Source organism: Zea mays, chromosome 3 (genome assembly GCF_902167145.1).
Source record: "Zea mays cultivar B73 chromosome 3, Zm-B73-REFERENCE-NAM-5.0, whole genome shotgun sequence".
NCBI classification, from domain to species: domain Eukaryota; kingdom Viridiplantae; phylum Streptophyta; class Magnoliopsida; order Poales; family Poaceae; genus Zea; species Zea mays.
The window spans coordinates 147,581,817-147,607,457 of record NC_050098.1 but is presented as its reverse complement, the minus strand read 5'-3'; positions in this window follow the sequence as shown (position 1 = coordinate 147,607,457).

Genomic DNA, 25,641 nt, shown 5'->3' with positions numbered 1-25,641 from the left:
TGCTTTATATTTTTTTTTCAGACAACGCAAATGCTTCAGAAACATGATGACCCGAAGCAATGCTAAAGTAATCGTATGACCATAATATAATCATCTATTCATCTTCCACAACAGTGCTAAAGTACTTAAAATATCTAGCATCTATAATGAACTTCAGATCCAAATAAATCTGGGCGGTAGTAAAAGTGAAAGGAAAATAGGGTTAACCTTTTCCTATAATTAATTTTGGTGGTTGATGATCAACACAAACACATGGACTAACTAGTTTGTCTAGAATTCATGTATCACAGGTGCATAAGGTTCAACACAAACCAATAAAAGATTCAAAGTTAGGGACACAATTTTAAAGGAGCAAAAGGACTTGAGTGTGCTGAGAATTGGTGCACCGGACTGTCCGGTGTACCACCGGACAGTGTCCGGTGCACCAGGACCGTACAGATGTCAACCAGCCACTCTCGGTAATTCCAGGGCGCGCTCTGCTATAATTCATCGGACTATCTGGTGTGCCACCGGACTGTCTGGTGAGCCAGCAAGCAACTACTATCTAGCGCCAACGGTCGACTCTGCAAAGTGTTACTGTGAGCTACAGTGCCGAGGCAGAAGTCAAAGCAACGAAGTTAGAGGGCACCAGACTGTATGGTGTGGCACTGGACTGTTCGGTGCCGCAAGAAGACAAAGCTCCAACGGTCGACCCAGCTCTGAACCCTAATAGTTGGGTGACGTGGCGGCGCACCGGACTGTCTGGTGCGCCCATCGCCAGCAGCCTCCCCAACGGCTATGGAAGTGGTTGGGGGCTATAAATACCCCCAACCACCTCATTCATATCCATCCAAGCATTCCAAACATCTCATTCAATACAAGAGCAAAAGACTCCACTCCACGACACATCAAATAGATTGAATCCTCTCTTAGCCTCCAAATCAACTCAATTCCATTACGGACTTGAGAGAGGGTATTTTTGTATTCAGTGTTGCTCTTGTTGCTTGGCTTGGCCTTTTTTCTCTTCTCATTCTTATTCCAAAGTGCTTTGTAAGCGAAGCAAGAGACACCAAGTGTGTGGTGGTCCTTGCGGGGTCTTAGTGACCTGGGAGATTAAGGAAGAAGGCTCACTCGGTCTAAGTGACCGTTTGAGAGAGGGAAAGGGTTGAAATAGACCCGATCTTTGTGACCTCCTCAACGGGGACTAGGTTCTTTGGAACCGAACCTCGGTAAAACAAATCACCGTGTTCACTCGCCTCGATTCTTGTTGATTTGTTTTTCCCTCTCTTCAGACTTGAATTTAATTCTAACGCTAACCCCCGACCTTAGTGTGTGCTTAAAGTTTATAAATTTCAGGTTTCGCCTATTCACCCCCGCCCTCTAGGCGATTTTCAATTGGTATCAAATCCAATGCTTCATTAAGAGTCTAACCAACTCGAAGTGATGTCTGGAGATCACGCCAAGAGGGAGATCATGACCGACGAAAGGCCGCAAGCTTGGGGAGGACTCTCTCAAGGGAGTCTAGCAACAAACACAAGGAGGAATCATCTTCCTCCATCAAGTCGCATCGGAGAGGTTACAAGAAGAAGAATATGAAGAAGGTGGTCTACTACGAAACCGACTCTTCGTCACCCTCCACATCGAGCTCCGAGTCATCCACTACTTCTAAGCGCCATGGGCAAAAGAAGTATAGTAAGATGCCCCTACGCTATCCCCGTATTTCAAAGTGCTATCCATTACTTTCCGTACCCCTAGGCAAACCACCATATTTTGATGGTGAAGATTATTGTATGTGGAGTGATAAAATGAGGCACCATCTAACCTCACTCCACGAAAGCATTTGGGATATTGTTGAGTTTGGAGCGCAGGTACCAAAGGTGGGGAACAAAGACTATGACTCGGACGAGGTCACCCAAATTAGGCACTTTAACTCCCAAGCCATGTCTATACTCCTCGCCTCCTTGTGTCGAGAGGAGTATAACAAGGTGCAAGGGTTAAAGAGCGCCAAAAAAATTTGGGACGTCCTCAAGACCGCGCACAAAGGGACGAGATGACCAAGATCACCAAGCGCGAAACGATCGAGGGAGAACTCGGTCGATTCGTCCTCAACAAAGGGGAAGAGCCGCAAGCCATGTACAACCGGCTCAAGACGATGGTCAATCAAGTGCGCAACCTCGGGAGCACCAAATGGGATGACCATGAAATGGTCAAGGTTATTCTAAGATCCCTTGTTTTTCGTAATCCTATTCAAGTTCAATTAATATATGGGGATCCTAGATACAAACTAATATCTCCTGAAGAAGTGATTGACAAGTTTGTGAGCTTTGAACTTATGATCAAAGACTCCAAACACATTGTCAACTTGGAGCAAGGCGCCACCTCTACACCCGAGGTGCAACCCATCGCATTCAAGGCGACAGAAGAAGAAAAGGAGTCTACATCAAGTAGGCTTCTAATTGACGCCTCCAAGCTCGACAATGAGGAAATGGCGCTCATCATCAAGAGTTTCTGCCAAATCCTCAAGCAAAGGAGAGGGAAGGACTATAAGTCCCACTCCAAGAAGGTGTGCTACCGGTGTGGTAAGTCCGATCATTTCATAGCAAAATGTCCAATTTCTAGTGGAAGTGACAGGGACGACGACAAGAAAGGGAAGAAGAAGGAGAAGAAGAGATACTATAAGAAGAAGGGCAGTGATGCCCACATATGTCGGGAATAGGACTCCGACGAGAGCTCCATCGACTCCTCCTCCGACGAGGACGCCGCCAACATCGCCGTCAACAAGGGCCTCCTCTTCCCCAACGTCGGCCACAAGTGTCTCATGGCTAAGGACGGCAAGAAAAAGAAGGTACACTCTAGAGCCACCCCAAATATACAACATCTAGTGATGAGGGGTAGCTCTTGTGATGATGAAGATAATTTAATGTCTCTCTTTGCCAACCTTAGCATGGACCAAAAGGAAAAATTAAATGAATTAATTGAAGCCATTAATGAGAAGGATGAACTCTTGGATAGCCAAGAGGACTTCCTCATTAAAGAAAACAAAATTTTTGTTAAACTAAAAAATGCTTATGCTCAGGAAGTAGAAAAATGTGAAAACTTAACTAAGGATCTTAGCATTTGTCATGATTCAATTTCTAGTCTTAGAAATGAAAATGCTAGTTTAGTTTCTAAGGTTAAAGTATTGAATGTTTGCAATGATTCTATTTCCTGTCTTAGAGATGAGAATGTTAGATTAAATGCTAAGATAGAAGAATTAAATGCTTGCAAACCATCTACATCTACTGATGAGCATGTTTCTATTTGTACTAGATGTAGAGATGTTAATGTAGAAGCTATGGATGATCATCTTGCCATGATTAAACAACAAAATGATCACATAGCTAAATTAACTGCTAAAATTGCCGAGCATGAGCTCAAAAATGAAAATTTTAAATTTGCTCGTAGCATGCTTTATAATGGGAGACGCCCTGACATTGAGGATGACATTGGTTTCTAACAGGGAAGCAATGTCAAGCTTAATGCCCCTAAAAAATTGTATAACTTTGTAAAGGGCAAGTATCCTATGGTTCAGGATAGTGAGGGTTACATTTTATATCCTGCAAACTATCCTGAACATAAGATTAGGAAGATTCATGCTAGGAAACCTCATAATGCTTCTCACCATGCATTTTATGTACAAAAATGAAGCCTCTAGCTCTAGGCATACCACACATGTTAAAATGCCTAGAAAGAAAATTCTTGCTGCATCAAATGAACATAATGTTTCTTTTAAGACTTTTGATGCTTCTTATATTTTAACTAACAAATTAGGCAAAGTAGTTGCCAAATATGTTGGGGGTAAACACAAGAGCTCCAAAACTTGTGTTTGGGTACCCAAGGTGCTTGTTTCTAATGTGAAAGGACCCAAGACCGTTTGGGTACCTAAGAACAAGGCCTAAAATTGTTTTGTAGGTTTATGCATCTAGTGGTTCAAGTTAGATAATCGATAGCGGGTGCACAAACCACATGACAGAGGAGAAGAGAATGTTCTCCTCCTATGAGAAAAATAAAGATCCCCAACGAGCTATCACATTCGGGGATGGAAATCAAGGTTTGGTCAAAGGTTTGGGTAAAATTGCTATATCACTTGACCATTCTATTTCAAATGTTTTTCTTGTAGATTCTTTAGATTACAATTTGCTTTCTATTTCTCAATTGTGTAAAATGGGCTACAACTGTCTTTTTACTAACATAGGTGTTACTGTCTTTAGAAGAAGTGATGATTCAATAGCTTTTAAGGGAGTGCTAGAGGGTCAGCTATACTTAGTTGATTTTAATGATAATCAAAGCTGAACTAGACACCTGCTTAATTGCTAAGACTAACATGGGTTGTCTCTAGCATCGCCGACTTGCCCATGTTGGGATGAAGAATCTTCACAAACTTCTAAAGGAAGAGCACATTTTAGGACTAACAAATGTTCATTTTGAGAAAGACAGGATTTGTAGCGCATGCCAAGCAGGAAAGCAAGTTGGCGCTCACCATCCACACAAAAATATAATGACGACAGACATGCCGCTCGAGCTATTCCACATGGACCTATTCGGCCCGATCGCTTACATAAGCATCGACGAGAGTAAGTACTGTCTAGTTATTGTGGATGATTATTCTCGCTTCACTTGGGTGTTCTTTTGCAGGAAAAATCACAAACCCAAGATACATTAAAGGGATTCTTGAGACGAGCTCAAAATGAGTTCGGATTAAGGATAAAAAATATAAGAAGCGATAATGGGACGAAGTTCAAGAATTCTCAAATTGAAGGATTTCTTGAGGAGGAGGGCATCAAGCATGAGTTCTCTTCTCCCTACACACCTCAACAAAATGGTGTAGTGGAGAGGAAGGATAGAACTCTACTGGACATGGTGAGGACCATGCTTGATGAGTACAAGACACCGGATCGGTTTTGGGCGGAAGTAATCAACACTGCTTGCTACTCCATCAACCGGCTCTACCTTCACCGAATCCTCAAGAAGACATCATATGAATTCCTCACTGGTAAAAAGCCCAATGTTTCATATTTTAGAGTCTTTGGGAGTAAATGCTTTATTCTTATTAAAAGAGGTAGAAAATCTAAATTTGCTCCTAAGGCTATAAAAGGTTTTTTACTTGGTTATGACTCAAACACAAGGGCATACAGAGTCTTCAACAAATTCACTGGATTAGTTGGGGTTTCTTGTGACATTGTGCTTGATGAAACTAATGGCTCCCAAGTGGAGCAAGTTGATCTTGATGAGTTAGATGATGAAGAGGCTCTTTGCGTTGCGCTAAGGAACATGTCCATTGGAGATGTGTGTCCTAGGAATCCGAAGAGCCCACACAAGCACAAGATCAACTGTCATCTTCCATACAAGCATCTCCACCAACTCAAGACGAGGATCAGGCTCAAAATGATGAAGATGAAGAGGATGAGCCACCTCAAGAGGAATACAATGATCAAGGGGGAGATGAAGATAATGAAGATAAGGAAGATGATCAAGGAATTAGGGATCAAAGACCGCCACACCCAAGAGTCCACCAAGCAATTCAAAGAGATCACCCCGTCAATTCCATCCTTGGTGACATTCATAAGGGGGTAACCACTAGATCTCGGATTGCACATTTTTGTGAACATTACTCTTTTGTGTCCACTATTGAGCCATACAGGGTGGAGGATGCACTAAGAGATCCGGATTGGGTAGTGTTTATGCAAGAGGAACTCAACAATTTCACGAGGAATGAGGTATGACATTTAGTTCCATGTCCTAATCAAAATTTTGTAGGTACCAAGTGGGTATTTCGCAACAAGCAAGATGAGCATGGTGTAGTGACAAGAAACAAAGCCCGACTTGTGGCTAAAGGTTATTCACAAGTCGAAGGTTTGGACTTTGATGAAACTTATGCACCCATAGCTAGGCTTGAGTAAATTCGTATATTACTTGCCTATGCTACTTACGATGGCTTCAAGCTTTATCAAATGGACGTGAAGAGTGCCTTCCTCAATGGATCCATCAAGGAAGAGATCTATGTTGAGCAACCTCCTAGCTTTGAAGATAGTGAGTACCCTAACCATGTATATAAACTCTCAAAGGCGCTTTATGGGCTCAAGCAAGCCCCAAGAGCATGGTATGAATGCCTGCGAGATTTCCTTATCACTAATGGCTTCAAAGTTGGTAAAGTCGATCCTACTCTCTTTACTAAAATGTTGCAAAAGACTTGTTTGTATGCCAAATTTATGTTGATGATATTATATTTGGGTCTACTAACAAGTCAACTTATGAAGAGTTTAGTAGGATCATGATACAGAAATTCGAGATGTCTATGATGGGGGAGTTGAAGTATTTCTTAGGATTTCAAATCAAGCAACTCCAAGATGGCACCTTCATCAGCCAAACAAAGTACATTCCAGACATACTTAAGAAGTTTGGAATGAAGGATGGCAAACCCATCAAGACACCCATGGGAACCAATGGGCATCTCGACCTCGACACGAGAGGTAAATCCGTAGATCAAAAGGTATACCGGTTGATGATAGGGTCTTTACTCTATTTATGTGCATCTCGACCAGATACTGTGCTTTCTGTATGCATTTGTGCAAGGTTCCAGGCAAATCCTAAGGAAGTTCACCTTAGGGCCGTGAAAAGAATCATGAGATATTTAGTTTATACTCTTAAGTTTGGGCTTTGGTACCCTAAAGGATCTACCTTTGATCTAATTGGGTATTCCGATGTCGATTGGGCCGGATGTAAAATTGATAGAAAGAGCACATCAGGGACTTGTCAGTTTCTGGGAAGATCCCTGGTGTCATGGGCTTCAAAGAAACAAAACTTCGTAGCTCTTTCCACCGTCGAAGCCAAGTACATTGTCGTAGGCCATTGTTGTGCGCAATTACTTTGGATGAGGCAAGCCCTTAGGGACTATGGCTACAAATTGAGCAAAGTCCCTCTCCTTTGTGACAATGAGATGCAATCCGCATGGCGAACAATCCCGTTAAACACAGCCGCACTAAGCACATAGACACCCGGTATCACTTTCTGAGAGATCACCAGTAAAAGAAAGATATCGAAATTGCTTATGTCAATACCCAAAACCAATTAGCCGATATCTTTACCAAGCCATTAGATGAGAAAACCTTTAGCAAACTTAGGTATGAGCTAAATATACTTGATTCTCGGAATTTTGTTTGAAACATTGCACACATAACTCATTTATATACCTTTGATCATGTCTCTTTCATTTTGGTACAAATGCATATTTCTTATTCTTCTTGTGCCAAGACTACGACTAATGTGTTTCCAAGTGTATTTCTATAATAAGTCGTAGATGGAGTATTCGACAAAGACAAGGCTTCAACTCCAATTCTAACGGTATCATTTACCGTTTGTCGTTACTCCCACAAACTCTCAATGGTATGACCCTTAACTCATATTTACATTACCATTCGAGACAAAGTATTAGGCCCCAAAGGGGGAGAAAGATGCACAAGGTCTCTTAAGTTCTCCGTTTTTTTGGCAATTAATGCCAAAGGGGGAGAAAGTATTAAGCCCAAAGCAAAAGGACCTCACCACCATCATTTCAAAAAAATTCGAAATGAAGTTTTAACTGGTATTTTTCAACTAGGTATCTATTTCAATTGATGTATTTTAAAAATAGTATTTGATATCAATTGGTATCTATGTTTCACTTGATTTATGAAAGTAAAATTTCAAATTGATATCTATCTCAAAACCCTCTTGAAAGCTAAGAGGAGAATTTCATTCAGGGGGAGTTTATATTTAGTCAAATGGAAAGCATTTGAAACAGGGGAGAAATTTCAAATCCTGAAAATGCTTCTTGCAATCTTATTCATATACCTTTGACTATTTGCAAAAAGAATTTGAAAATATTTTCCAAAAAAAATTGCAAAAACAAACGTGTGGTGCAAAAGTGGTCCAAAATGTTAAATAAAAGTGTCGGCGTTTCGAGACCGGGGGGTCCCTGGACCGACGAGTAAACTGTCGCCGCGTGCCCCAGCCCAGATGGGTCGGCGCGAGACGGAGCGCGAAGGGGGGGAAAGGCAGCCGGAGAGGAGACGGGCGTGAGAGGTGGAAATCTCGCGGCCTTCGTGTTTGTCGCGCGCCCAGGTCGGGTGCGCTTGCAGTAGGGGGTTACAAGCGTCCACGCGGGTGGGAGCGAGCGGCCTCGCGCGAGCGCCAGTCCCGTCCTCTTCCCCGCGCGGCCAACCCTCTGTAAGAGGGCCATGGTCCTTCCTTTTATAGGCGTAAGGAGAGGATCCAGGTGTACAATGGGGGGTGTAGCAGAGTGCTAACGTGTCTAGCGGAGGAGAGCTAGCGCCCTAAGTACATGCCATCGTGGCAGCCGGAGAGGTTTTGGCACCCGGTTCGTGTGGTGTCGTGGCCGTCGGAGGAGCGCTGGAGCCTGGCGGAAGGACAGCTATCAGAGCTGTCGAGTCCTTGCTGACGTCCTCTTGCTTCCGTAAGGGGGGTGAGAGCCGCCGTCGTCATAGAGCGTGCGGGGCGCCATCATTGCTTGTCTGGCGGAGCGAGCCAGATGGGACGCCGGTCTTGTTTCCCGTAGCCTGAGTTAGCTTGGGGTAGGGTAATGATGGCGCCTCCTGTTGACGTGGTCGGTCCGTGCCCTAGGTTGGGCGATGTGGAGGCTCCTCCTAGGTCGAGGTCGAGTCTGTCTTCCGAGGCCGAGGTTGAGTCCGAGCCCCTGGGTCGGGCGAGGCGGAGACCGTCGGCTGAGGCCAGGGTCGAGTCCGAGCCCTGGGGTCGGGCGAAACGAAGTTCGTCGTCTTCCGGGGCTGAGCCCGAGTCCGAGCCCTAGGTCGGGCGGAGCGGAGTTCGCCGTCTTCCGGGGCTGAGCCCGAGTCCGAGCCCTGGGTCGGGCGGAGCGGAGTTCGCCGTCTTCCGGGGCTGAGCCCGAGTCCGAGCCCTGGGTCGGGCGGAGCGGAGTTCGCCGTCTTCCGGGGCTGAGCCCGAGTCCGAGCCCTGGGTCGGGCGGAGCGGAGTTCGCCGTCTTCCGGGGCTGAGCCTGAGTCCGAGCCCTGAGTCGGGCGGAGCGGAGTTCGCCGTCTTCTGGGGCTGAGCTCGAGTCCGAGCCCTGGGTCGGGCGAAGCAGAGTTTCCTATGGTGCCTGAGGCCGGGCCTGGCTGCCTGTCAGCCTCACTCTGTCGAGTGGCACAGCAGTCGGAGCGGCGCAGGCGTCGCTGTCCTTCTGTCAGGCCGGTCAGTGGAGCGGCAAAGTGACTGCAGTCACTTCGGCTTGTCGACTGAAGGGCGCGCGTCAGGATAAAGGTGTTAGGCCACCTTTGCATTAAATGCCCCTGCGATTTGGTCGGTTGGCGTGGCGATTTGGCCAGGGTTGCTTCTTGGCGAAGACTGGGCCTCGGGCGAGCCGGAAGTATGTTCGTCGCTGGGGGGGGGCCTCGGGCGAGACGTAGATCCTCCGGGGTCGGCTGCCCTTGCCCGAGGCTGGGCTCGGGCAAGGCGTGATCGAGTCCCTCGAATGGACCGATCCCTGACTTAGTCGCACCCATCAGGCCTTTGCAGCTTTGTGCTGATGGGGGTTACCAGCTGAGAATTAGGAGTCTTGAGGGTACCCCTAATTATGGCCCCTGACAGTAGCCCCCGAGCCTCGAAGGGAGTGTTAACACTCGCTTGGAGGGTTTTGTCGCACTTTTTTGCAAGGGGACCAGCCTTTCTCGGTTGCGTTTTGTTCCGGTGGGTGTGCGCGAGCGCACCCGCCGGGTGTAGCCCCTGAGGCCTCGGAGGAGTGGTTTGACTCCTCCGAGGTCTTAATGCCTCGCGCAATGCTTCGGCTGGTCTGGTCGTTCCCTCATGCGAGCTGGCCGTAGCCCGGGTGCACGGTCGGGTCCCAAGTTCTCGGGCTGGTATGTTGACGCTATCAACGGTTTGGCCGGAGCCGGGTTTGCGAGAGCAGCCCCCGAGCCTCTGCACAGGGAGAGAGGGCGGTCAAGGACAGACTCGACTTTTTTGCATACGCCCCTGCGTCGCCTTTTCGCAAGGAGGAGGGGGGAAAGCGCCATGTTGTTCTCAGAGGGCGCCGAACATGGTGTCTCCGATGAGCTGCTGGCAGGTAATCCGAGTGGACGCCCGTGCCCCATTTGTTAGGGGTCGGCTAGAGGCCCGGAGGCGCGCTCAAAAGTACCTGCGGGTGATCTGCCGGACTCGGTCCCCTTTCGACGGGGTCCGAGGGCTCGATGCCTCCCTCTGATGGGATTCCGTTACAAGATCGTTCCCGCTGGTCTCGGAAATGTCCTAGGGTACCTCGGGAGCGTAGCCCGAGCCTTGGTTATGTATCGAACGTACCCAGGGTCATCCCTCGCTCTGTGTCTGAGGCGGCTGTGAACCCTTCGAGGGCCAGCCTACGAACCCCTGATCAGTAGTGGGCACGGAGCCCGAGTAGCCTGAGGTGGCCGTTGAACCCTTCCGAGGGGCCGGCCTTCGAACCTCTGACCAGTAGTGGGTGCGGGGCCCACTCGCTCTGAGGTGGCTGTTGAACCCCTCCGAGGGGCCAGCCTTTGAACCTCTGATCAGTAGGGAGGCTCGGAGCCTATTTCCTTCGCGGAGAAGGATCCTTTTCGGGGTATCCCCCTTTCCCGGTCCCTGTTGTAAGAGAGAGAAAGAGAAAAAAAGGAAAAGGATACGAAATCAAATGATGTGGCATACCTTTTTGGACACGGTCATTATGGCAAAAGCGAAGCGTCGCTTGCTTCTCCTGCCAGAGGCGCCGCCTGTCCCGCCGCAGAGTTAATGCGACGGGGCGAGTAGTTCGCGGGGCGGCCGTTGCGCGTGCGCGAGCCGTTCGAGGAACGAAACGCGGGCGCGCCGTCTTCACGCCGTGAGAGAGGGTTCTCTCGCTGTCCCTGGACGGGACGTGACCGCTGCTCCTGCCCGCCTGCCACCGCCATTACTGCCGGCCCATTTTTGGCCGTATTGACCGTCGTGCCTGGCTGGCGCTGCTGGGTCGTACGCAGGGTTGCCTCGAGTCGCGGTACTGGTTCCGCAGTCGAGGAGGCGTGACAGTGGTGCGAGTGGCGGTGTCAGCACAGACAGAGGCAGAGTTGGCTTCGAAAAGAAGACTTGGTCGGCCGGAGCCTGGTCGGGTCATCCGTTAGCGGGACCGACGCCGGAGTTGATCTGTCGAGGCCTCGGGCCGGGCTGATGTCTTCGGGGGACAGCTGGCCGAGGCCTCGGGGTGACCAGCTGAGCTGCCTGCTCGAGCCGGATTCTTGGAGAAGACCCTGGCGGCGATGGCCCGGGCGTGATGATGATGTCGTCCTTCAGAGTGGAGATCCTCAGACCGCGTCGCCGTCCGAGGCTAGGTCGGACCTCGTCGAAGGTGTAGTTGACGCCGAGGGTGCTGCTGCTCCCTTCAACTGTCAAGATCCGAGCCTGCAGGATCGGATTATCTTGTAGTGTGTGTTCTCTGCGGCCGCTGAGGCCCAAACACACCATCACCGTGTTGTAAAGCTGTGTTTCTTTTCCTCTTGTTTCGAGTATCTGGACCTTTTCGTCGGTAACAGAATTGTCTGTGCGAGCGGGAGTTGCTTTTCACGGGAGGCGATGAGTGAGGTATCCGTATCCCGGAGGTGTAGGAATCCCTTGGCTCGGTCGGCCTTGCCGCTTACGCGCGCTCTTGCCCGTCCATGGGGTTCTGTCACCGACGCAGTCGAGAAGGCCCGAAGAATCGCTTCGGCAGAAGAGCTTTCGAGCGTGAAGACTTGTTCGGTCCGCGGAATCACTTATCCGAACACGAGTTACTTATCGCAGAAGGTGATGAGTGAGGTATCCGTATCCCGGAGGCATAGGAGTCCCTTGGCTCGGTCAGCCTTGGCTGCTTACGTGTGCTCCGCCGTTTTCAGGATCCACTTTCGAAGTAGTCGAAAAGCACGAAAGATATTCTGGCAGAAAAGATCTTTTTTCGAGGAAAAATTTCGACGCAGAGGGGGTTCCCCCCTTTTAGCCCCCGAGGGAGGGTCGAGCTTTGCCGAGGCAAGGCTGACCCTTCCTTGATGACTAAACTTTGCGTGGGAACGAGGTATACGAACAACTTGAAAGCATCTTAAGGGTAGAAGCGACGTAGCTGTTGGATGTTCCAAGCGTTGTTGTAGACCTCGCCTTGACTGTTGGCCAGCTTGTACGTTCCGGGCTTCAGAACTTTGGCGATGACGAACGGCCCTTCCCAGGGAGGCGTGAGCTTGTGTCGCCCTCAGGCGTTCTGTCGCAGCCGAAGCACCAGGTCGCCCACCTGGAGGTCTCGGGACTGGACCCCTCGGGCGTGGTAGCGTCGCAGGGACTGCTGGTACCGCGCCGAGTGTAGTAAGGCCATGTCCCGAGCCTCTTCCAGCTGGTCCAGCGAGTCTTATCGACTAGCTTGGTTGCTTTGGTCGGCGTAGGCCCTCGTCCTCGGGGAACCGTATTCTAAGTCTGTGGGCAAGATGGCCTCGGCCCCATAGACTAGAAAGAACGGCATGAAGCCCGTGGCTCGGCTTGGCGTTGTCCTCAGACTCCAGACCACCGAGGGGAGTTCCTTCATCCATCGCTTGCTGAACTTGTTGAGGTCGTTGTAGATCCGAGGCTTGAGTCCTTGTAGAATCATGCCGTTGGCACGCTCTACTTGCCCATTCGTCATGGGGTGAGCCACGGTGGCCTAGTCCACCCGGATGTGGTGATCCTCACAGAAGTCCAGGAACTTTCTGCCAGTGAACTAAGTGTCGTTGTCGGTGATGATGGAGTTCGGGACCCCAAAGCGATGGATGATGTTGGTGAAGAACGCCACCGCCTGTTCGGACCTGACGCTGTTTAGGGGTCGGACCTCGATCCACTTGGAGAATTTGTCGATGGCGACCAACAGGTGCGTATACCCCCGGGTGCCTTCTGCAAGGGGCCAGCGAGGTCCAGACCCCACACAGCAAAAGGCCAGGTGATGGGTATCGTCTGTAGAGCCAGAGCGGGCAGGTGGGTCTGCCTCGCGTAGAACTGACACCCTTCGCAGGTGCGGGCAATTCTAGTGGCGTCGGCCACCGCCGTCGGCCAGTAGAAACCTTGTCGGAAGGCGTTTCCAACAAGGGCTCGAGGTGCTGCGTGATGGCCGCAAGCCCCCCGAGTGTATCTCTCGTAGGAGCTCCTGACCTTCGGCGATGGGGATGCATCGTTGGAGGATGCCTGAGGGGCTGCGGTGGTAGAGCTCCTTCCCATCCCCCAGCAAGACGAACGACTTGGCGCGCCGCGCCAACCGCCGAGCTTCGGCTTGATCGAGGGGTAGCTCTCCTCGGTGGAGATATTGCAGGTACGGGGTCTGCCAGTTTCGATTAGGCGTGACCCCGCTTCGCTCCTCCTCGACGCGCAGTGCCTCACCCTCGGGGGCCGAGGGTACCTCGGGCTGAACCGAGGGTGCCTCGGGCCGAGCCGAGGGTGCCTCGGTCTGAGCGGAGGGTACCTCGGGCTGGGCTGAGGGTGCCTCGGGCCGAGCCGAGGGTACCTCGGCTTGAGTCGAGGGTGCCTCAGGCTCGGCCGAGGCCTTCTCGGGCTCGGGCGTGTCGTCGATTTTGACGGAGGGTTGATGCAGGTCTCGGGAGAAGACGTCCGGGGGAACCGTTGTTCGCCCCGAGGCTATTTTAGCCAGCTCGTCCGCAGTCTCGTTGTAGTGTCGGGCGATGTGGTTGAGCTCGAGCCCGTAGAACTTGTCTTCCATGCGCCGAACCTCATCGCAGTAGGCTTCCATCTTTGGGTCGCGGCAGTGGGAGTTCATGACTTGGTCGATGACGAGTTGCGAGTCACCGCAAGCGTCGAGGCGTCGGACCCCTAGCTCTATGGCGATGCGCAACCCGTTGACCAGAGTCTCGTACTCAGCCACATTGTTGGACGCCGGGAAGTGGAGGCGTAGCACGTAGCGTAGGTGCTTTCCGAGGGGCGAGATGAAGAGCAGGCCTGCGCCTGCTCCTATCTTCATCAGCGACCCGTCGAAGAACATGGTCCAGAGTTCCGGTTGGATCGGAACTATTGGGAGCTGGGTGTCGACCCATTCAGCCACGAAGTCCGCCAAGACCTGGGACTTGATGGCCTTCCGGGGGGCGAACGAGATCGCTTCGCCCATGATTTCCACCGCCCACTTTGCAACTCTACCCGAGGCCTCTCGGCACTGGATGATCTCCCCCAGGGGGAAGGATGACACCACAGTTACCGGGTGAGACTCGAAGTAGTGTCGCAACTTCCGCCGCGTCAGGATCACCGCATATAGCAGCTTCTGAATTTGTGGGTAGCGGATCTTGGTCTCGGACAGTACCTCGCTGATGAAGTAGACTGGCCTCTGGACGGGCAATGCATGCCCCTCTTCTCGTCTCTCAACCACAATCGCGGCGCTAACAACCTGAGTGGTCGCGGCGACGTAGATCAAGAGGGCTTCTCCGGCGGCAGGGGGCACCAAGATGGGCGTGTTCGTGAGGAGCACCTTCAGGTTCCCGAGGGCTTCCTCGGCCTCAGGGGTCCAAGTGAAGCACTCAGCCTTCCTTAAGAGGCGGTACAGAGGCAGACCTCTTTCGTCGAGGCGCGAGATGAAGCGGCTCAGAGCCGCAAGACATCCCGTGACTCTCTGTACGCCTTTCAAGTCCTTGATGGGCCCCATGCTGGTGATGGCCGCGATCTTCTCCGGGTTGGCTTCGATGCCCCGCTCGGAGACGATGAACCCCAAGAGCATGCCTCGGGGTACCCCGAAGACACACTTTTCGGGATTGAGCTTCACGCCTTTCGCCTTGAGACATCGGAATGTCACTTCAAGGTCGGAAAGGAGGTCGGAGGCTTTCCTCGTCTTGACTACGATGTCATCGATGTAGGCCTCGACCGTCCGGCCAATGTGTTCGCCGAACACATGGTTCATGCACCGCTGGTACGTCGCACCCGCATTCCTCAAGCCGAACGGCATGGTGACATAGCAGTACATGCCGAAGGGTGTGATGAAAGAAGTCGCGAGCTGGTCGGACTCTTTCATCCTGATTTGGTGATACCCTGAGTAGGCATCGAGGAAAGACAGGGTTTCACACCCAGCAGTGGAATCCATGATTTGATCGATGCGAGGCAGAGGGTAGGGAACCTTCGGACATGCTTTGTTTAGACCAGTGTAGTCTACACACATCCGCCATTTCCCTCCTTTCTTTCTCACAAGCACAGGGTTGGCAAGCCATTCGGGATGGAATACCTCTTTGATGAACCCTGCCGCCATTAGCTTGTGGATCTCCTCGCCTATGGCTCTGCGCTTTTCTTCGTCGAATCGGCGCAGAGGCTGCTTCACGGGTCGGGCTCCAGCTCGGATATCCAGCGAGTGCTCGGCGACATCCCTCGGTATGCCTGGCATGTCCGAGGGACTCCACGCGAAAACGTCAGCGTTTGCGTGGAGAAAGTCGACGAGCACTGCTTCCTATTTGGGATCGAGCTCGGAGCCGATCCGGATCTGCTTGGAGGCATCGCTGCTGGGGTCGAGGGGGACGGACTTAACCGTCTCCGCTGGCTCGAAGTTGCCGGCGTGGCGCTTCATGTCTGGCACCTCCTTAGAGAGGCTCTCCAGGTCGGCGATGAGGGCCTCGGATTCGGCGAGGGCCTCGGCATACTCCACGCACTCCACGTCACAATCGAACGCGTGTCGGTACGTGGGGCCGACGGTGATGACCCCGTTGGGGCCCGGCATCTTGATCTTGAGGTAGGTGTAGTTGGGGACGGCCATGAACTTCGCGTAGCATGGCCTCCCCAGTACTGCGTGGTAGGTTCCTCGGAACCCGACCACCTCGAACGTGAGGGTCTCCCTTCGGAAGTTGGAGGGTGTCCCAAAGCAGACGGGAAGATCGAGTTGTCCGAGGGGCTCGATGCGTTTCCCGGGGATGATCCCGTGGAAAGGCGTAGTGCCTGCCCGGACCGAGGACAGATCAACACGCAGGAGCCCGAGGGTCTTGGCGTAGATGATGTTGAGGCTGCTGCCTCCGTCCATGAGGACCTTGGTGAGCCTGACGTCGCCGATGATGGGGTCGACAACGAGCGGGTATTTCTCCAGGCTCGGCACATGGTCGGGGTGGTCGGCTTGGTCGAAGGTGATGGGCTTGTCAGACCAGTCTAGGTAGACTGGCGCCGCCACCTTTACCGAACAGACCTCCCGACGCTCTTGCTTGCGGTGCCGAGCCGAGGCGTTCGCCGCTTGCCCACCGTAGATCATGAAGCAGTCGCGGACCTTGGGGAACTCTCCTGCCTGGTGATCTTCCTTCTTGTCGTCGTCGCGAGCCCTGCCACCCTCCGCGGGTGGCCCAGCCCTGTGGAAGTGGCGCCGAAGCATAGCACACTCCTCAAGGGTGTGCTTAACGGGCCCCTGATGATAGGGGCACGGCTCCTTGAGCATCTTGTCGAAGAGGTTGGCACCTCCGGGGGGTTTCCGAGGGTTCTTGTACTCGGCGGCGGCGACAAGATCTGCGTCGGCGGCGTCGCGTTTCGCTTGCGACTTCTTCTTGCCTTTCTTCTTGGTGCCGCGCTGAGTTGATGCCTCGGGGGCATCTTCCGGTGGGCGGCCCTGGGGCTGCTTGTCCTTCCGGAAGATAGCCTCAACCGCCTCCTGGCCAGAGGCGAACTTGGTGGCGATGTCCATCAGCTCGCTCGCCCTGGTGGGGGTCTTTCGACCCAGCTTGCTGACCAGGTCATGACAAGTGGTGCCGGCGAGGAACACGCCGATGACATCTGAATCGGTGATGTTGGGCAGCTCGGTGCGCTGCTTCGAGAATCGCCGGATATAGTCCCGGAGAGACTCTCCCGGCTGCTGTCGGCAGCTTCGGAGGTCCCAGGAGTTCCCAGGGCGCACGTACGTGCCCTGGAAATTGCCGACGAAGGCTTGGACCAGGTCGTCCCAGTTGGAGATCTGCCCCGGAGGCAGGTGCTCCAACCAGGCGCGAGCGGTGTCGGAGAGGAACATGGGGAGGTTGCGGATGATGAGGTTGTCATCGTCCGTTCCACCCAGTTGGCAGGCCAGCCGGTAGTCCACGAGCCACAGTTCCAGTCTCGTCTCCCCCGAGTACTTTGCAATAGTAGTCGGGAGTCGGAACCGGGTCGGGAACGGCGCCCGTCGTATGGCGCGGCTGAAAGCCTGCGGACCGGGTGGTTCGGGCGAGGGACTCCGATCCTCCCCGCTGTCGTAGCGTCCCCCACGCCTGGGCTGGTAGCCTAGGCGCACCCTCTCGTCGAGGTGGGCCCGACGGTCGTGGTGATGGTGCTCGTTGCCGAGGCGACCCAGGGCCGCAGGCGCTGTGTTGCTCGTGCGCCCGGTGTGGACCGAGGCTTCCCGCATGAATCGGGAAGTCGCGGCGCGATGTTCCGAGGGGTACCCCTGCCTTCGGGAGGCGGAGCTTTCGGCCCGTCGGACCGCGGCGTCCTCCAGGAGATTCTTGAGCTCTCCCTGGATTCGCCGCCCCTCGGTGGTTGATGGTTCCGGCATCACGCGGAGGAGCATTGCCGCTGCAGCCAGGTTCTGGCCGACTCCACTGGAAGCGGGTGGCGGCCTTACCCTGACATCATCGACGATGTGGTGCTGGAAACCCTAGGGTAGATGACGCATTTCCCCGGCTAGAGGTTGGCCCGCCCATTCCTGCCCGACGTCCCGGCGGATCGGCTCAAGTGTTCCTGCTCCCACGTCGAGCCTGGCCTGCACCCCACGGATTTGCTCGAGTTGTGGGTCATGACCCCCCGCCGGAACGGGGACCACAGCTAGCTCCCGTAGGATGTCAACGCAAGGCACAGGCCTAGGGAGATCACCGTTCTCTGGCATACCAAGATGGTTGCCTTCGGAGGGACCCCCTAGATCGACGTGGAAACATTCACGACTTGGGCCGCAGTCCTCGTCGCCGAGGCTGCGGCTGCCGTCGGAGCAGTCGGAAAGGCAGTAGTCACACGCAGTCATAAAGTCCCGCATGGCACTGGGGTTACCAAGTCCGGAGAAATCCCAACAGAAGTCGGGCTCGTCATCTTCCTCGGACCCCGAGGGCCCGTAGGCCGAGACGTCCGTCAGCCGGTCCCAGGGTGACCGCATACGATACCCCAGAGGGTTTGGACTCGCCTCTACGAGAGCGCCCGCCAAAGCGAAGTCGCTTGGCGGGTCGAGGCTGAATCCAAAAGGTGTGAGATGGGAATCGGTGGGTACCTCTTGGTCGATGGGCGGTGACGAAGTCACGTCAGGGACTGACTGCACCGTCGTCTCAGGTATGAGGGTGACGCCCAGCAAGCCTTTCGCGAGCGTGCTGGCGTCGTCCGTTTGCTTGGGATTGGCGTGTTGCGGGGAGACGGCGCTCGTCTTCGTCTCAGACGCGAGGTTGATGCCCGACGTGCCCCTCGTTGGGGCGCCGACGCCGTCGACTCGCTCGACAGCCGACGAGGTGCCGCCTCCTGCTTGGCCTCGGTTGCCTCGCCTCCTCCTCCGTCGGCGGGGGAGGGGACGGGGTCAGATCGAATGTTGTTCTTCCACCACGCGGGGAAGACGTCGTCGATTCCGCCGCCGGCGGGCCGGCTGTCGGCCGCCATTGTCGCTGTCGCACGGTGGGGGAAGGAGTATCATGTCGTAGCTGCCGTCGAGGGACATGAACTCAAGACTCCCGAAACGGAGCACCGTCCCGGGCTGGAAAGGTTGCTGGAGACTGCCCATCTGGAGCTTGACGGGAAGCTGTTCGTCAACACGCAGCAGGCCCCTACCTGCGCGCCAACTGTCGGCGTTTCGAGACCGGGGGGTCCCTGGACCGACGAGTAAACTGTCGCCGCGTGCCCCAGCCCAGATGGGTCGGCGCGAGACGGAGCGCGAAGGGGGGGAAAAGGCAGCCGGAGAGGAGACGGGCGTGAGAGGTGGAAATCCCGCGGCCTTCGTGTTTGTCCCGCGCCCAGGTCGGGTGCGCTTGCAGTATGGGGTTACAAGCGTCCACGCGGGAGGGAGCGAGCGGCCTTGCGTGAGTGCCAGTCTCGTCCTCTTCCCCGCGCGGCCAACCCTCTGTAAGAGGGCCCTGGTCCTTCCTTTTATAGGCGTAAGGAGAGGATCCAGGTGTACAATGGGGGGTGTAGCAGAGTGCTAACGTGTCTAGCGGAGGAGAGCTAGCGCCCTAAGTACATGCCATCGTGGCAGCCAGAGAGGTTTTGGCACCCGGTTCGTGTGGTGTCGTGGCCGTCGGAGGAGCGCTGGAGCCTGGCGGAAGGACAGCTATCGGAGCTGTCGAGTCCTTGCTGACGTCCTCTTGCTTCCGTAAGGGGGGTGAGAGCCGCCGTCGTCATAGAGCGTGCGGGGCGCCATCATTGCTTGTCTGGCGGAGCGAGCCAGATGGGACGCCGGTCTTGTTTCCCGTAGCCTGAGTCGGCTTGGGGTAGGGTAATGATGGCGCCTCCTGTTGACGTGGTCGGTCCGTGCCCTAGGTTGGGCGATGTGGAGGCTCCTCCGAGGTCGAGGTCGAGTCTGTCTTCCGAGGCCGAGGTCGAGTATGAGCCCCTGGGTCGGGCGAGGCGGAGACCGTCGGCTGAGGCCAGGGTCGAGTCCGAGCCCTGGGGTCGGGCGAAACGGAGTTCGTCGTCTTCCGGGGCTGAGCTCGAGTCCGAGCCCTGGGTCGAGCGGAGCGGAGTTCGCCGCCTTTCGGGGCTGAGCCCGAGTCCGAGCCCTGGGTCGGGCGGAGCGGAGTTCGCCGTCTTCCGGGGCTGAGCCCGAGTCCGAGCCCTAGGTCGGGCGGAGCGCAGTTCGCCGTCTTCCGGGGCTGAGCCCGAGTCCGAGCCCTGGGTCGGGCGGAGCGGAGTTCGCCGTCTTCCGGGGCTGAGCCCGAGTCCGAGCCCTGAGTCGGGCGGAGCGGAGTTCGCCATCTTCCGGGGCTGAGCCCGAGTCCGAGCCCTGGGTCGGGCAAAGCGGAGTTTCCTATGGTGCCTGAGGCCGGACCTGGCTGCCTGTCAGCCTCACTCTGTCGAGTGGCACAGCAGTCGGAGCGGCGCAGGCGGCGCTGTCCTTCTGTCAGGCCGGTCAGTGGAGCGACGAAGTGACTGCGGTCACTTCGGCTCTATCGACTGAAGGGCGCGCGTCAGGATAAAGGTGTCAGGCCACCTTTGCATTAAATGCCCCTGCGATTTGGTCGGTTGGCGTGGCGATTTGGCTAGGGTTGCTTCTTGGCAAAGACTCGGCCTCGGGCGAGCCGGAAGTATGTTCATCGCTGGAGGGGGGCCTCGGGCGAGACGTAGATCCTCCGGGGTCGGCTGCCCTTGCCCGAGGCTGGGCTCGGGCGAGGCGTGATCGAGTCCCTCGAATGGACCGATCCCTGACTTAGTCGCACCCATCAGGCCTTTGCAGCTTTGTGCTGATGGGGGTTACCAGCTGAGAATTAGGAGTCTTGAGGGTACCCCTAATTATGGCCCCCGACAAAAAGAAAACGCAATCCATTCATACTCAGTGAGATTTTCAATTGGTTTAAATTCCAAGTAACCTATGCACATTTCGAATACAAACTAGTTACAATTTCGCACTTTATATTGGCTTTGGTTTGTGTTGGCATCAATCACCAAAAAGGGGGATAGAGATGGCAACGGGTACAAATCCGCCGGGTTTTGCTATCCCAAACCCGTACCCATGAAAAATATTTATACCCATTAAAAAACCCGTACCCATGACGGGTTTGAAATTTTGCCCAAACCCGTACCCATCGGGTTTGCGGGTCCCCACGGGTTACCCGCGGGTTTTTATCTCCAATATACTTATTCTTTTTATAATCAATAAGTATCGTAATGATTAATGAGGTCATGGTCCAAAATTTATGTAATGAACAACGAGTTCATGATTTGGTATAAAAATATTAGTAGAGAGAATTAAATACAAATAATAAGTTGAATAATCAAGTTACCTTGCACTAAGTTATACATCTACCACATATATAACGCTAGTAATAACTATAATAGCAAGCAAGCAACACTGTCACCAACTACTTATACATTCACTATTTGATAAAAATTAGGAAGTAAATAGCTAGATAACAAGTTTGTTGTCGTTTATAAAATAAAATGACAATATGCACTAGGTTTGGTCGGGTTTAAAAAACCCACGGGTTCACGGGTTTGGGTACTATAGGAACAAACCCGTACCCATGAACCTGTCGGGTATACATTTATGCCCATTAACAAACCCATGGGTATGAAAATTAACCCAAACCTGTACCCTAATGGGGTAAAAACCCATCGGGTTTCGGGTACCCATTGCCATCTCTAAAGGGGGAGATTGAAAGGGAAATAGGGCTAACCTTTTCCTATAATTAATTTTGGTGGTTGATGATCAACACAAACAATGGACTAACTAGTTTGTCTAGAATTCATGTATCACAGGTGCATAAGGTTCAACACAAACCAATAAAAGATTCAATGTTAGGGACACAATTTTAAAGGAGCAAAAGGACTTGAGTGTGCTGAGAATTGGCGCACCGGACTGTCCGGTGCACCAGGTGTGGGGGACAGATATCCCCCGGGTCCACTAGAAGGATAAAAGACCTCACGAAAGGTCCAAAGGCCCCATAATTCGTAAGGTCATCCCCTCATGGGCCTGGGAGGAACGAGCAGTGAGACAAATCAGCACAAGGCCGGGTCGGTGCAAGCCCAGACGGCCCAACAACATCTGAGCAATAAATGCAAGTAGTGACCCGACCTTCCCGCACAGGAGCCCCGTACGTCGGAACTGGGCGAGGATGAGTCGGCTGAACTATAGAAAGATAGACTCAGTTAGTTCACTACTATTCCGGCTCACGTTGTTATCATATCCACATGTAATGCCCCACGGTCGAGTATATAAGGCCTAGGGGGCACCCCTTCAAGGCGATCGATCGAGAGAGAGACATCACCTGTCACTTAGCCATCCACCCCGCTCTCTACGTTTTCCGACACTAGAGAGCTCCCTTGTAACCCACCGCATAAAGCATCCCAGCCAGGACGTAGGGTGTTACGCATCTCAAAGTGGCCCGAACCTGTACACAACTGTCCACTATCTCTCGTGCATTTAGCACGAACCATCGAGCTACAGTCGATAACATCGTCCTACTCCAAAAACCACCTTGAGGGGCAACCCCGGGTGCACGGTCGGACCCAAAACACCGACAACTGGCGCGCCAGGTAGGGGGTGTGTCATCGATTTAAGCTAGCTCAATGGCCGTCACCTTCCAGCACAAGATCATCCTCCGCCCCGGATCCATATTCTGCTTCGGCACTATCTCATCTGTAGCGGATGAGAAGGGAACTCTGCATCACCTCGCGGACCCGCCTGAGAGAAATCCTTCCTCAGAAGTCTCCGAGAAAATCGGGGCGAGGCAGGAAAAAATGCAACCTCTAGCGCTCCTAAAAAAGATCACCCCCGGCAAGATAGGGGCTGAAGGTCCCTCAGCCCGGAGAACTCCGCTGTCCACATCTCCGACGAAAGAATGGACACGAATCACAAGGAAAAAGAAAGCAGAGGACCATCAAGCTAATCTTTCTGCACCTTCGCCCTCAAAGGAGAACAGAAAGAAGATCACTGTGACAGCTACTCCATTCTACCCCGATGTCCTCTTCATCGGGAGAGCGGAGTCGCCCCCCGTCTCCGACGACGAGCCGACTGCACCCGTAGAGGAACCTCCTCAGCGGGAATCCTGTCGACGAAGGAACCGACGCCAAAATATCCGGCGACATCACGAGGCCGGAGAGCGGGACCCGGCGCAGCCTGTATCGCGGGACGGGGTCTTAGAGATAGGAGAAACTCCGGAGGAACGTGTCTTTAGGGAACGAAGGAATTCCCGACGGCGTGATCGTCGACGGGCTCAAGAACAAGCCAAGCAGGAGGCAAGGCAACGTTGGGAAAATCCACTCTTCGGGCGCAACCTGAACCCCGACTTCGCCCGAGCCATGAACACACCGAGTGAAGTCAGAGGGGTGCTGGCTCGGATAGCTGATGGCCTCCCTTGGACCCCCGACGCTGAGGGCTATCGGCGGCTGTTCACTCAGGCAGCCAATCACCTTCTACCTCTCGCTCACCCGTCGAACGATCTACGACACGCCATCAACAGTCGCCAAGACGCGCGAAGCTCCATCAATGCTTCGCGTGAACGGCGACACGAGAACGAAATCCGTCGACGGGAAGAGTACGACCGGGACCATGGCATCCCAGCACGGAGCCAGGCTACCAGGACCGAGTCGGCCACGGCTTCAACTGGAGGTACCACCTGGGGACGGTCGAGGCACCATGACGATCACTCCCCTCCCCGGGACAGACAACATCATCGACGACAGGAGGACACGTGTGGAGTATCGGCACTTACTCCACGCCTCAGGGCCATTCAATGGCCCCCTAACTTCAAGGTATCCAACGTCGACAAATATGAACCTAAGGAGGATCCAGGAGGCTGGCTGGCCATCTACACCATCGCTGCTCGAGATACTGGGGCGACCGAGGACATAATGACCACGTACTTACCTATTGTCCTCGGGCAAGACGCGCTGCAATGGCTGCGACACCTACCCCGACACTGCATCAACGACTGGAGCGACTTCAGTCGGCGCTTCACCGCCAACTTTCAGTCCCTCTCCGACAAACCGGCGCAACCATGGGACCTCAAATCCATCAAGCGTCGGGGGGACGAAACTCTCTGGTCGTACCTCAAAAGGTTCCAGACCATGAGAAATCGTATCCCCGAGGTCGCGGAGGCAGCAGTGATCGAGGACTTCTACAGAGGATCCAATGACTCGGCCTTCGTCCGAACCATATTATAGAAGGCGTCGACTACCTCCGAGCAACTGTTCCGGGAAGCCGACCTCTACATCACCGCCGATGAGCGAGCTCAGGACCTCATCGGAGGAGTAAAACCAGCACCAGCGGCACCGCGACGCGACACGAATCAGTAGCCCGACAAGCGTTGGGAGAAGAAACCTCACGAAGAAGTCCACGCCGCCGGATCACCTGCCTCTCGCGCCCGGGGAGGACCTCGTGGAGGTGAACGCACGCTGGACGACATCCTCGACACCTAGTGCCCGTACCACAAGGACATGCGCCACACCCTTCGGAACTGTAGAGATTTCAAGCACTTCGTCGGGCACGGCCGACCTTTCCAACCTCTACCTCCTCCTCCGCCGCGGGGAGGACCAGGAGAACCGCGAAAACCCCAGCAACAGGAGGAAGGAGGAGGTGGAGCCTTCCCACGTGTCGACAGAGAGGTCAACGTCATCTTTGGCGGACACGGATCACAGGAGAACAAGAGACAACAAAAGCTCAACGATCGCCAAATACTGGTGGCGACCACCGGTCCTCCCGCCCCATACCGATGGTCGGAGCACCCGATCACCTTCACTCGGGCAGATCAGTGGCTCAACTTTGACCACCAAGGCAAATACCCGCTCCTCGTCGATCCGGTGATCTGAGAGAGCAGGGTGAAGAAGGTATTAGTGGACGGGGGGAGCAGCATCAACGTCACCTTCCCTCGGACACTCCAAGGCTTGGGAGTTCACCTCAAAGAGCTCCACGAGTCAGATACTCCTTTCTTCGGCATCGTGCCGACTGAAGGAGAATACCCGCTAGGCCACATCTACATGCCGGTCACCTTCGGAACTCCGAAGAACTACAGAACCGAGTTCCTAAGGTTCGAAGTGGCAAACTTCGACTGCGGGTACAACGCCATCATCGGGAGGCCTAGATTGGCGAAATTCATGGCCATTCCGCATTACACATACATGATATTGAAGATGCCAGGGCCGCAAGGGATTATAACTGTGCGCGCTGACTTCCAAGGCGTCGCAGAATGTTTCCGAGTGGCCATCCAGGCGGCCCTCACCACCAAACCATCGGCGACTTCTTCCGCTCAGGCAAACTCTAAGCCTGAGGAAGACCTCGCGGTACCCACAAATGAGGCTCAAGCTGCGACCTCTATGCGGTCGACTGAAGAAACCAAAAGAGTCAACCTTGGGTTCACTGATGAACGCAAAACCGCCATCATCAGCTCCAGCCTGGATGACAAATAGGAAGGCGCGCTCGTCCAGTTCTTGCAAGATAACCGTGACGTGTTCGCATGGCAACCTGCGGATATGCCGGGAGTTCCAAGAGAACTGGTCGAGCACAAATTGAAGGTCTACCCCCAGGCGAGGCCGATCCGGCAAAAGTTGCGTCGTTTCACGCCCGACAAGAGAGGCCATTCGCGCTGAGCTGGCTCGCTTGGTCGCGGCTGGATTTATTAGAGAGGTGTTACATCCCGAGTGGTTAGTCAACCCTGTTCTTCTACTCAAAAAGAATAAAGTGGATTGGTGCATGTGCGTCGACTATACGGATCTCAACAAACACTGTCCAAAGGATCCCTTCGGGCTCCCTAGGATAGATCAGGTGGTAGATTCCACCGCTGGATTTTCTATGCTGTCCTTCTTGGATTGCTACTCTAGGTATCATCAGATTAGCCTGGCGAAAGAAGACGAGGAAAAAACAGCGTTCATCACTCCATTCGGTGCTTTCTGCTATACCTCCATGTCGTTCGACCTCAAAAACGCTGGAGCAACTTATCAGAGAGCTATTCAGACATGCTTAGCCGATCACTAGGGCAAGCGTGTGGAAGCTTATGTGGATGATGTGGTAATCAAAACAGAAAATTCAGAAAA